This window comes from Canis lupus, chromosome 15, assembly GCF_003254725.2.
Source record: "Canis lupus dingo isolate Sandy chromosome 15, ASM325472v2, whole genome shotgun sequence".
Classification (NCBI taxonomy): domain Eukaryota; kingdom Metazoa; phylum Chordata; class Mammalia; order Carnivora; family Canidae; genus Canis; species Canis lupus.
In genome coordinates, this window is record NC_064257.1 from 13,632,043 (window position 1) to 13,644,295 (window position 12,253).

The window sequence follows — 12,253 nt, forward strand, 5'->3', positions numbered from 1 at the left end:
AGGATGACAGGCTGTAACTTATGGAATTCACTTTCCTTTTAGTTCATACATGGGCAGGATGATCCCTGGGTTTTGTTTCATAAATCTGAGCCCTACCTAAAGCCTGTGGCTATATGTCAGGATGATCTTCAATGCAGACATAAAAGCTTGAATCAGTGATTTCTTTCTTTGGTCAGAGACTTGGGAGTTTTTTCAGATTATTTTTATTTATTCATGAAAGACTCACAAAGAGAGAGGCAGAGACATAGACAGGGGAGAACCAGGCTCCATGCAGGGAGCCCGATGGGTGACTGGATCCTGGGACTCGAAGGTCACGCTCTGAGCTCAAGGCAGATGCTCACCCACTGAGCCACCCATGTGACCCTCGGTCTGAGAATTTTAATCCTCCACATTACTCTTTCTTTTTCCCACTCTCCCCAGTACAACATGGATATCCAGTCACTCTTCTTACGCTCCTTAGTTTGACTAAAATATTTTAAGGCATCAAATACATACTGACCAGAACTTTCCCTTTAACAAGTCTCTGATTACCAGTATCACTGGTGATGTCCTGTGTATTACAACATCAGGCTTACTGTCCTAGGTGTCCTAGGCTACCTGTGTCCTCTTTAACTTGGCAGTTAGACGCATCAGTGTCTTTCCAACTAATCCTCTTGAACCACCGATTCAAGAAACCCAGAGTCAATTCAGGGAACTCATTAACATTGTGCCTCTCTTAGAACCATTATTGGTATCAAAATTTATCTTAGTCAGAGTTCGACCAGAAAAAGAAAACAATTAGAAAAGAAGCTTCCCCAGGGTCAGAAAAAAGAAAAAAAAAAAAAAAAGAACAACGGGACAAACCCAGAAATAGAATGTATTTGAGCTCCAATTCTGACCACCCAGTAGATTTTTTATGTTCTCTCTGTGGTCTCACTGAGCAGCTTAAGTAAGAAAGGGGACAAGGGGACCAGGCAGTACAGTTGATGGGATGCCTGACTGAGTGAGGTCAGGGGCTGGCAGCACCAATTGCCTGGGAAGTGTCGGGCAAGGTAAGTCAGTGCCCACTCAGCAATCCACGGGAGGAAGAAATTAAACACACTTGGGGTCATGGGATTTGTACAGGAAAGATGATCAGGTCATGCACAGCCTGGGAGGTTCCCAGAAGAGGCTGGCGGATAGATAGGACATGCATGGACCTCAGCTCCCCAAGCTCGAGTTGCAGGCCCCAGGACTCCTTCCCACATGGTGCCTGAGCTCCTTGCTCTCTGAAGCCCTACCCTCTCCTGGGAATGTTGACACCCTCAGCTGTACCAAAATTTAGACAAGTCAGGCTCACAGATGTTTAGGAAGCCGAGGAACAGTCCAAACCAGAGTGGGTGGCATAATGGAACTGGTGGCCCAGGACCCAACTTTGTCCAGGCTCCCTGTCTACTGCCTCAGAAATGTGAGTGAATGCCAGGCCCCTCCGGAGCCCACTGTACCAGCCAGGCCCTAAGTCCCTGGTCCCGAGAGAGAAGGGGCTACCCAGGCAGATCCTTGGAAAGTCCTCCTGTCCTCTTCCAGCCCCCCCTTAGACAGTCATGGTCTTAGTCTCCTGTCCAGTCCCAGAGCTACCACTCTAAGCCCAAGCCACCTTCTTCCTGCACCTACGTGAGCTCGATAACCTGCTTCCACAGGTTCCTGTCATCAACCCTCCATCTATCCTGCCCTCACAGAGAGATGTCTATCTTCTATCCTATAAAGCTGTTTTCCTGAGAGAGAGAGAGAGAGAGAGAGAGAGAACACCAGCTTGCTGTGCAATGTAGAAATATGCTCAGTTGGAACAGTTTCAGAAGAATAGGTGTTTCCTCTTCTTTACATGTTGGTAGAATTGCCCTGGGAAGCTCTCTCCATCCCAAGCTCTTCTTTATTGGAAGATTTTTGATTACTGGTTCAATTTCTTCACTGGTTATGGGTCTGTTCAAATAATCTGTTTCTTCCTGTTTTGGTTGTGGTAGTTTATATGTATATGTGTTAGTATGCTTCTAGGCATTTATCCATTTCTTCCACATTGTCCAAACTGCTGGCATACAGTTGCTCATAATCTTCCCTGATAAGTGTATTCCTGTGGTATTGGTTAGGATCCCTCTTCTTTCATTTGTGATTTTATTTATCCAGGTCCTTTCTCTTTTCTGTTTATTAGGTCTGGGTAGCAGTTCATCAGTTTTGTTAATTCTTTAAAAGAACCAGCTCCCAGTTTCATTGATCTGTTCCACTGTGTTTTTTTTTTTTTAATATTTCTGTATCATTTTTTTTCTGCTTTAATCTGTATCATTTCCCTTCTTCTGCTGGTTTTGGGCTTTATTTGCTGTTTATTCTGCAACTCCTTTGGGTATAAGGTTAATTGTGTATTTGAGATACTTTTTGTTTCTTAAGGAAGGCCTGGATTGCTATATACTTCCCCTCTTATGACCACCTTCGCTGCATCCCCAAGTTTTGGACTGTCGTTGTTTTCATTTTCATTTGCTTCCATGCATATTTTTTCTTCTTTAATTTTGTGGTTAATCCATTCATTGTTATGTAGGATGTTCTTTAACCTCCATGTATCTGTGGTCCCTCCAAATGTTTTCCTTCTTTTTCATCACATCCTAGATTTATTACAACTGACCTGCTGGCAAAAGGAAAGAACTGTTACATAAAGACTTCAATTCCATGTATGTATCTTGACTACGGGAGGAATTCAAAAAGAATACAGGGTAAAATATTCCAAAGCTCCAAGGAGCAGTTATGATACTGAGCTCCATCTTTACAGACAAATAAGGCTATATCCCTGCACATTAGCTTTTTGATAATTTTTATACATTTTTTCTATGGCATAAGGGAAAAATAACCAAAGCTCACCATGTACAGTTCTTACATATTTTCTGATTTTGTGAACAGTATACTGCATCCTTCTGTTTCAATAGAAATACATTGTAATAAACTCCTTGCCCTTAAATCTATAGTCCCGAATTTTTCTTGTGCTTGACTTCAAGTTTCATAGCATTGGAAACTAGTGGCTGGAAAATATGCATGGTAACATCTCACTCCTTTTGTTTTGTTTTATTTGGTTTTCATAGATTTATTTTCTATTGGTGTTCAATTCGCCAACATAAAGAATAACACCCAGTGCTCATCCCATCAAGATCTCACTCCTTTTGTACAGGTTGAGGCCTGTTTTGTGACCAACTGTGTAATCTGTTCTGGAGAATGTTCCATGCTCACTCAAAAATAATCTGCATTCTGCTGCTTTAGGATGAAAAGGTCTGATGATAACTGGCCCAGTATGTCATTCAAAGCCATTGATTCCTTGTCGACGGTGTTTAGATGACCTGTCCGTTTCTGTGAGTGGGGTGTTAAAGTCTCCTACTTTTATTGTATCATTATCCTTGAGTTTCTTTAGTTTGTGGTTAATTGATGTATATATTTGGCTGCTCCCAAGTGGGGGACATAAATATTCACAAGTATCGGATTTTTTGTTGGATAGACGCCTTTATTATGATACAGTGCCCTTCTTCATCTCTTATTAAACCTCTTTGGTTTAAAATCTAGTTTGTCTGATATAAGTATGGCTACTCCTGCTTCTTTTTGATGTCCATTAGCATGGTAAATGGTTTTCCATTCCCTCACTTTTGATCTGGAGGTGTCTTTGAGTCTAAAATGAGTCTCTTGTAAGCAGCATATCCATGGATCTTGTCTCCTTTTTTATCTATTCTGGTATCCTTCATCTTTTGACTGGAGCATTTAGTCCATTTACATTCAGAGTAATTATTGGTAAGTTTTAATTTAGTGCCATTATATTGCTTGTAAAGTCACTGTTCCTGTAGATCGCCAATTTCCTTTCCGCTTTTTTTTTGGTTTTGGTCTCTCTTTGCTCCTCCAATGGTCCCCCTTAATGTTTCTTGTGGGGGTGGTATAGTCCATGAACTCCTTTTGTTGTGGCTTGGCTTGTAAACTCTTTATCTCTCGTTCTATTCTGAATAACAGCCTTGCGGGATAAAATATTCCTGGCTACTTACTCTCCCCCTTTGGCATGTTAAATATATCATACTATTCTCTTCTGGCCTGCCAAATTTCTGTGGATAGATCTGCTGCTAACCTTATGTGGTCTTCCCCTAGAGGTTAAGTACCCTTTGTCCCTAGCCGATTTCAGAATTGCCTCTTTATTTTGTATTTTCTAAGTTTCACTGTGATATGTGTTGGTGTTGACCTGTTTTTGTTGATTTTGAAGGTAGTTCCCTATGCTTCTTGGACTTGAATACCTGTTTCCTTCCCCAGATTAGGAAGTTCTCAGCTGTGAGCTGTTCAAATTATCCTCTGCCCCCTTTTCCTGCTCTTCTCTTCTGTGACTCCTATGATAAGAATATTATTGTGCTTTATGAAATCGCTGAGGACTTTCGAGAGAAGATGGCGGAAGAGTAGGGTCCCCAAGTCACCTGTCCCCACCAAATTACCTAGATAACCTTCAAATCATCCTGAAAATCTACGAATTCGGCCTGAGATTTAAAGAGAGAACAGCTAGAATGCTAGTGAGAAGAGTTCACGCTTCTATCAAGGTAGGAAGACAGGGGGAAAAAAGAAAAAAAGAAACAAAAGGCATCCAAGGGGGAGGGACGCCGCGAGGGGCCGGGCTAAGGCCGGGGTGAGTGCCCCCAGAACAGCAAAGCCCCGACCCGGAGAAGCAGGAGCTTCATGAAACTTCCCGGACAGAAGGGGGCTCACAGGGAGTTAGAGCAGGACCCCAGGAGGGCGAGGATGCCCTCAGGCTCCCTGGGACACTAACAGACACCTGCGCCCCGGGGAGAGTGCGCCGAGCTCCCTAAAGGGCTGCAGCGCACATACGGCTGGACCCGGAGCAGCTCGGAAGGGCTCGGGCGGCGGCTCTGCGGAGGGGGCGCTGCGCAGCCGTGAGCGCGAATCCAACAGCACAGGCCCGGGAGCACAGGGCGCCGGGGACACAGCCCAGGATCCGGCCACCCCCGGGACAGGCAGAGGCCAGAAAGGCCCAGGACAGCAAGGACGCTCCTGCCCAAGCTGAGCAGATCAGCAGCGCCGCCCCCAGGGCATCCAGGCCCTGCAGACAGAGAGCTCCGGAGTTACTGCGGGGGCTGAACACAGGGCTCCAGAGCTGGCCGCCGCCACTGTGGTTGTTCCTCCTGGGCCCGCACGGGGTAAACAGCCCCCACTGAGCCCTGCACCAGGCAGGGGGCAGAGAAGCTCCCCCAAGTGCTAACACCTGAAAATGAGCACAACAGGCCCCTCTCCCAGAAGACCACCTAGACGGAGAAGTTCCAGGGGAAGTCAAGGGACTTAATGTATACAGAATCAGAAGATACCCCCCCCCGTGTTTTGTTTTTGTTTTTGTTTTTTATTTTTGATTTCTGTAACTCCCACAGAGTTACAAAATTTGGATTACAATTCAATGTCAGAAAGCCAATTCAGAAGCATTATTATAAAGCTACTGGTGGCTCTAGAAAAAAGCATAAACGACTCAAGCGACTTCATGACTGCAGAATTTAGATCTAATCAGGCAGAAATTAAAAATCAATTGAATGAGACGCAATCCAAACTAGAAGTCCTAACAACGAGAGTTAACGAGGTGGAAGAACGAGTGACAGAGAATACAAGTTGATGGCAAAGAGGGAAACTGAGGAAAAAAGAGACAAACAATTAAAAGACCATGAGGATAGATTAAGGGAAATAAATGACAGCCTGAGGAAGAAAAACCTACGTTTAATTGGGGTTCCCGAGGGCGCCGAAAGGGACAGAGGGCCAGAATATGTATTTGAATAAATCATAGCTGAAAACTTTCCTAATCTGGGAAGGGAAAAAGGCATTCGGATCCAGGAAAGAGAGAGATCCCCCCCCCCCAAAATCAATAAAACCCGTTCAACACCTTGACATTTAATAGTGAAGCTTGCAAATTCCAAAGATAAAGAGAAGATCCTTAAAGCAGCAAGAGACAAGAAATCCCTGACTTTTATGGGGAGGAGTATTAGGGTAACAGCAGACCTCTCCACAGAGACCTGGCAGGCCAGAAAGGGCTGGCAGGATATATTCAGGGTCCTAAGTGAGAAGAACATGCAACCAAGAATACTTTATCCAGCAAGGCTCTCATTCAAAATGGAAGGAGAGATAAAGAGCTTCCAAGACAGGCAGGAACTGAAAGAATATGTGACCTCCAAACCAGCTCTGCAAGAAATTTTAAGGGGGACTCTTAAAATTCCCCTTTAAGAAGAAGTTCAGTGGAACAGTCCACAAAAACAAGGACTGAATAGATATCATGATGACACTAAACTCATATCTCTCAATAGTAACTCTGAATGTGAACGGGCTTAATGACCCCATCAAAAGGCGCAGGGTTTCAGACTGGATAAAAAAGCAGGACCCATCTATTTGCTGTCTACAAGAGACTCATTTTAGACAGAAGGACACCTACAGCCTGAAAATAAAAGGTTGGAGAACCATTTACCATTCGAATGGTCCTCAAAAGAAAGCAGGGGTAGCCATCCTTATATCAGATAAACTAAAATTTACCCGAAGACTGTAGTGAGAGATGAAGAGGGACACTATATCATACTTAAAGGATCTATCCAACAAGAGGACTTAACAATCCTCAATATATATGCCCCGAATGTGGGAGCTGCCAGATATTTAAATCAATTAATAACCAAAGTGAAGAAATACTTAGATAATAATACACTTATACTTGGTGACTTCAATGTAGCTCTTTCTACACTCGATAGGTCTTCTAAGCACAACATCTCCAAAGAAGCGAGAGCTTTAAATGATACACTGGACCAGATGGATTTCACAGATATCTATAGAACTTTACATCCAGGGATCCCTGGGTGGCGCAGCGGTTTGGCGCCTGCCTTTGGCCCAGGGCGCGATCCTGGAGACCCCGGATCGAATCCCACGTCAGGCTCCCGGTGCATGGAGCCTGCTTCTCCCTCTGCCTATGTCTCTGCCTCTCTCTCTCTCTCTCTATGTGACTATCATAAATAAATAAAATTTAAAAAAAATTAAAAAAAAAAAAATAAATAAAAATAAAAAAAAGAACTTTACATCCAAACTCAACTGAATACACATTCTTCTCAAGTGCACATGGAACTTTCTCCAGAATAGACCACATATTGGGTCACAAATCAGGTCTCAACCGATACCAAAAGATTGAGATCGTCCCCTGCGTATTCTCAGACCATAATGCCTTGAAATTAGAACTAAATCACAACAAGAAGTTTGGAAGAACTTCAAACACGTGGAGGTTAAGGACCATCCTGCTAAAAGATGAAAGAGTCAACGAGTAAATTAAGGAAGAATTAAAAAGATTCATGGAAACTAATGAGAATGAAGATACAACCGTTCAAAATCTTTGCGATGCAGCAAAAGCAGTCTTGAGGGGGAAGTACACCGCAATACAAGCATCCATTCAAAAACTGGAAAGAACTCAAATACAAAAGCTAACCTTAGACCTAAAGGAGCTAGAGAAAAACAGCAAATAGATCCTACACCCAGCAGAAGAAGAGACTTAATAAAGATTCGAGCAGAACTCAACGAAATCGAGACAACAAGAACTGTGGAACAGATCAACAAAACCAGGAGTTGGTTCTTTGAAAGAATTAATAAGATAGATAAAGCATAGCCAGCTTTATTGAAAAGAAGAGAGAGGAGACTCAAATTAATAAAATCATGAATGAGAATGGAGAGATCACTACCAACACCAAGGAAATACAAACGATTTTAAAAAATATTATGAACAGCTATACGCCAATAAATTAGGCGATCTAGAAGAAATGGACGTATTTCTGGAAAGCCACACACTACCAAAACTGGAACAGGAAGTAATAGAAAAACTGAACAGGCCAATAACCAGGGAGGAAATTGAAGCAGTCATCAAAAACCTCAAAGACACAAAAAAGTCCAGGGCCCGATGGCTTCCCAGGTGAATTCTATCAAGTGTTTAAAGAAGAAACCATACCTATTCTACTAGGGCTGTTTGGAAAGATAGAAAGAGATGGAGTACTTCCAAATTCGTTCTATGAGGCCAGCATCACCTTAATTCCAAAACCAGACAAAGACCCCACCAAAATCGAGAATTATACACCAATATCCCTGATGAACATGGATGCAAAAATTCTCAACAAGATACTAGCCAATATGATCCAACAATACATTAAGAAAATTATTCACCATGACCAAGTAGGATTTATTCCCGGGACACAAGGCTGGTTCAACACTCGTAAAGCAATCAATGTGATTCATCATTCAACAAGAGAAAAACCAAGAACCATATGATCCTTTCAAAAGATGCAGAGAAAGCATTTGACAAAATACAGCATCCGTTCCTGATCAAAACTCTTCAGAGTGTAAGGATAGAGGGAACGTTCCTCAACATCTTAAAACCCATGAACGAAAAGCCCACAGCAAATATCATTCTCAATGGGGAAGCACTAGGAGCCTTTCCCCTAAAATCAGGAACAAGACAGGGATGTCCACTCTCACCACTGCTATTCAACATAGTACTGGAAGTCCTAGCCTCAGCAATCAGACAACAAAAAGACATTAAAGGCATTCAAATTGGCAAAGAAGAAGTCAAACTCTCCCTCTTCGCCGATGACATGATACTCTACATAGAAAACCCAAAAGTCTCCACCCCAAGATTGCTAGAACTCATACAGCAATTCAGTAGCGTGGCAGGATACAAGATCAATGCCCAGAAGTCAGTGGCATTTCTATACACTAACAATGAGACTGAAGAAAGAGAAATTAAGGAGTCAATCACATTTACAATTGCACCCAAAAGCATAAGATACCTAGGAATAAACCTAACCAAAGATGTAAAGGATCTATACCCTCAAAACTATAGAACACTTCTGAAAGAAATTGAGGAAGACACAAAGAGATGGAAAAATATTCCATGCTCATGGATTGGCAGAATTAATATTGTGAAAATGTCAATGTTACCCAGGGCAATATACACGTTTAATGCAATCCCTATCAAAATACCATGAACTTTCTTCAGAGAGTTAGAACAAATTATTTTAAGATTTGTGTGGAATCAGAAAAGACCGCGAATAGCCAGGGGAATTTTAAAAAAGAAAACCATATCTGGGGGCATCACAATGCCAGATTTCAGGTTGTACTACAAAGCTGTGGTCATCAAGACAGTGTGGTACTGGCACAAAAACAGACACATAGATCAGTGGAACAGAATAGAGAATCCAGAAGTGGACCCTGAACTTAATGGTCAACTAATATTCGATAAAGGAGGAAAGACTATCCATTGGAAGAAAGTCTCTTCAATAAATGGTGCTGGGAAAATTGGACATCCACATGCAGAAGAATGAAACTAGACCACTCTCTTTCACCATACACAAAGATAAACTCAAAATGGATGAAAGATCTGAATGTGCCACAAGATTCCATCAAAATCCTAGAGGAGAACACAGGCAACACCCTTTCTTTTGGAACTCGGCCACAGTAACTTCTTGCAAGATACATCCACGAAGGCAAAAGAAACAAAAGCAAAAATGAAATATTGGGATTTCATCAAGATAGGAAGCTTTTGCACAGCAAAGGATACAGTCAACAAAACTAAAAGACAACCTACAGAATGGGAGAAGATATTTGCAAATGACGTATCAGATAAAGGGCTAGTATTCAAGATCTATAAAGAATTTATTAAACTCAACAGCAAAGAAACAAACAATCCAATCATGAAGTGGGCAAAAGACATGAAGAGATATCTCACAGAGGAAGACATAGACATGGCCAACAAGCACATGAGAAAATGCTCTGCATCACTTGCCATCATCAGGGAAATACAAATCAAAACCACAATGAGATCCCACCTCACACCAGTGAGAATGGGGCAAATTAACAAGGCAGGAAACCACAAATGTTGGAGAGGATGCGGAGAAAGGGGAACCCTCTTACACTGTTGCTGGGAATGTGAACTGGTGCAGCCACTCTGGAAAACTGTGTGGAGGTTCCTCAAAGAGTTAAAAATAGACCTGCCCTACGACCCAGCAATTGCACTGCTGGGGATTTACCCCAAAGATACAGATGCAATGAAACCCCGGGACACCTGCAGCCGATGTTTCTAGCAGCAATGGCCACGATAGCCAAACTGTGGAAGGAGCCTCGGTGTCCATCGAAAGATGAATGGATAAAGAAGATGTGGTTTATGTATACAATGGAATATTCCTCAGCCATTAGAAATGACAAATACCCACCATTTGCTTCAACGTGGATGGAACTGGAGGGTATTATGCTGAGTGAAATAAGTAAAAAGGAGAATGACAAACATTATATGTTCTCATTCATTTGGGGAATATAAAAAATAGTGAAAGGGAATAGAAGGGAAGGGAGAAGAAATGGGTAGGAAGTATTAGAAAGGGAGACAGAACATGGAAGACTCCTAACTCTGGGAAATGAACTAGGGGTGGTGGAAGGGGAGGAGGGCGGGGGGTGGGGGTAAATGGGTAACGGGCACTGAGGGGGGCACTTGACGGGATGAGCACTGGGTGTTATTCTGTATGTTGGCAAATTGAACACCAATAAAAAATAAATTTATTATTTTAAAAAATCGCTAGTTCCATAAGTCTACCTTCATGATCTAATAATTTGCTCTCTTCTCTCCAGCTTCATTCTTTTCCATAATTTATCTTCTATATTGCCCATTTGTTCCTCTGCTTCTTTCACCCTCATTTTGATTACATCCAGTCAGTTTTGCATATCAGTTATAGTATTTTTAGATTTCATCCTGACTAGTATTTAGGTCCTCTATCTCTGCAGCAAGGGTTTCCCTGGTGTCTTCTATGCTTCTTTCAAGCCCAGATAGTATTTTCATGACTGTTGCTCTAAATTCTTCTTCAGTTATATTGCTTATAACTGTTTTGAGAAAATCCCTGGTTGTGATTTCTTCTTGACCTTTCCTTTGGGGGAGAATTCCAATTCGGCATGTTTTATCTTCCTATGAATGCTATATTAAGAAGGTGTCATACACTGTTCACACTTCAGGAAGTGTTTCTGCTGTATGCTACGTGCACTCTGCTGTTACATTTTGGCTCCTCTTTCCCACAGGTCAGTCCTCTGCAGAGTGCCACCTTGTTTGCAGTGGGGAGTATTTGTACATTAACTAGATGTGCTTTGATTTGTTTCTTAAAATAATCCTGGAAAAAAGAAACGGCAAAAAGCCTGATCCACAAAAAAAGAGAAAGGAGAAAGAATGAAAACAAACAAAACACTGTAATCCCAATTCCAAAGGAAACAACAACAACAACAAAAAAGATGAAAGAAAAAGAAAAGAAAGAAAACCTGATCCTATTTACACCAGAACTGAAGTTGATACTTTGGAGCCCTCTATGGTCAGTAGACATGTCACATGCAGGGGGCCTATGTTGGTCTTCTGAGGGAGAGGCCCACTGTGCAGGCTCACAGTCAGCTGCCCTAGGTAACACGACCCTTCAAGGTCCAGGAGGCAGTGTTGGGCGCAAGCGCCTCTGCCTCCATTGGAGGCCCGGTATTTCTCTCTGAAGTCTGACCACGTTGGTGGGATGGGGGGTGGGGAGTTGAGGTGGGGAGGAGGGGAATAGTGATGTCACCCCACTCTCTGGTTTGGAGGAGGTGATATTGCACCCACCGCTGTTCAAGAAGCCCTCACAGAAAGCAAATAATAGTGAAAGGGAATATAAGGGAAGGGAGAAGAAATGTGTGGGAAATATCAGAAAGGGAGACAGAACGTAAAGACTGCTAACTCTGGGAAACGAACTAGGGGTGGTAGAAGGGGAGGAGGGCGGGGGGTGGGAGTGAACGGGTGACGGGCACTGGGGGTTATTCTGTATGTTAGTAAATTGAACACCAATAAAAAATAAATTAAAAAAAAATAAAATAAAATAAAACACACACACACACACACACACACACACACACACACACAAAAAAAGAAAGCAAATAATCTCCCCTCCTGTGTCCCAGGTCTATATCAGATCCTTGCCCTCACTCCATCTGTGCTCAAGCTGTGGACACACCTGGTGCCAGAGCTGTCCATTTTATGTCAGACCCATGGCTGGAATTCAAATCTCCACATCATAAAAGACCTGGAACACCCTGAACCTACTCCCTTCCCAAAGAGGGGAGCCTCACTACCTTGAGAATTAAGATTTTTTAAAAAATCTGTTCTTAGTGTTGGTGTAGGAGAAAACATAGGGAGTTCCTTGCTCACTGTATAGAATATGATAACTGCTCA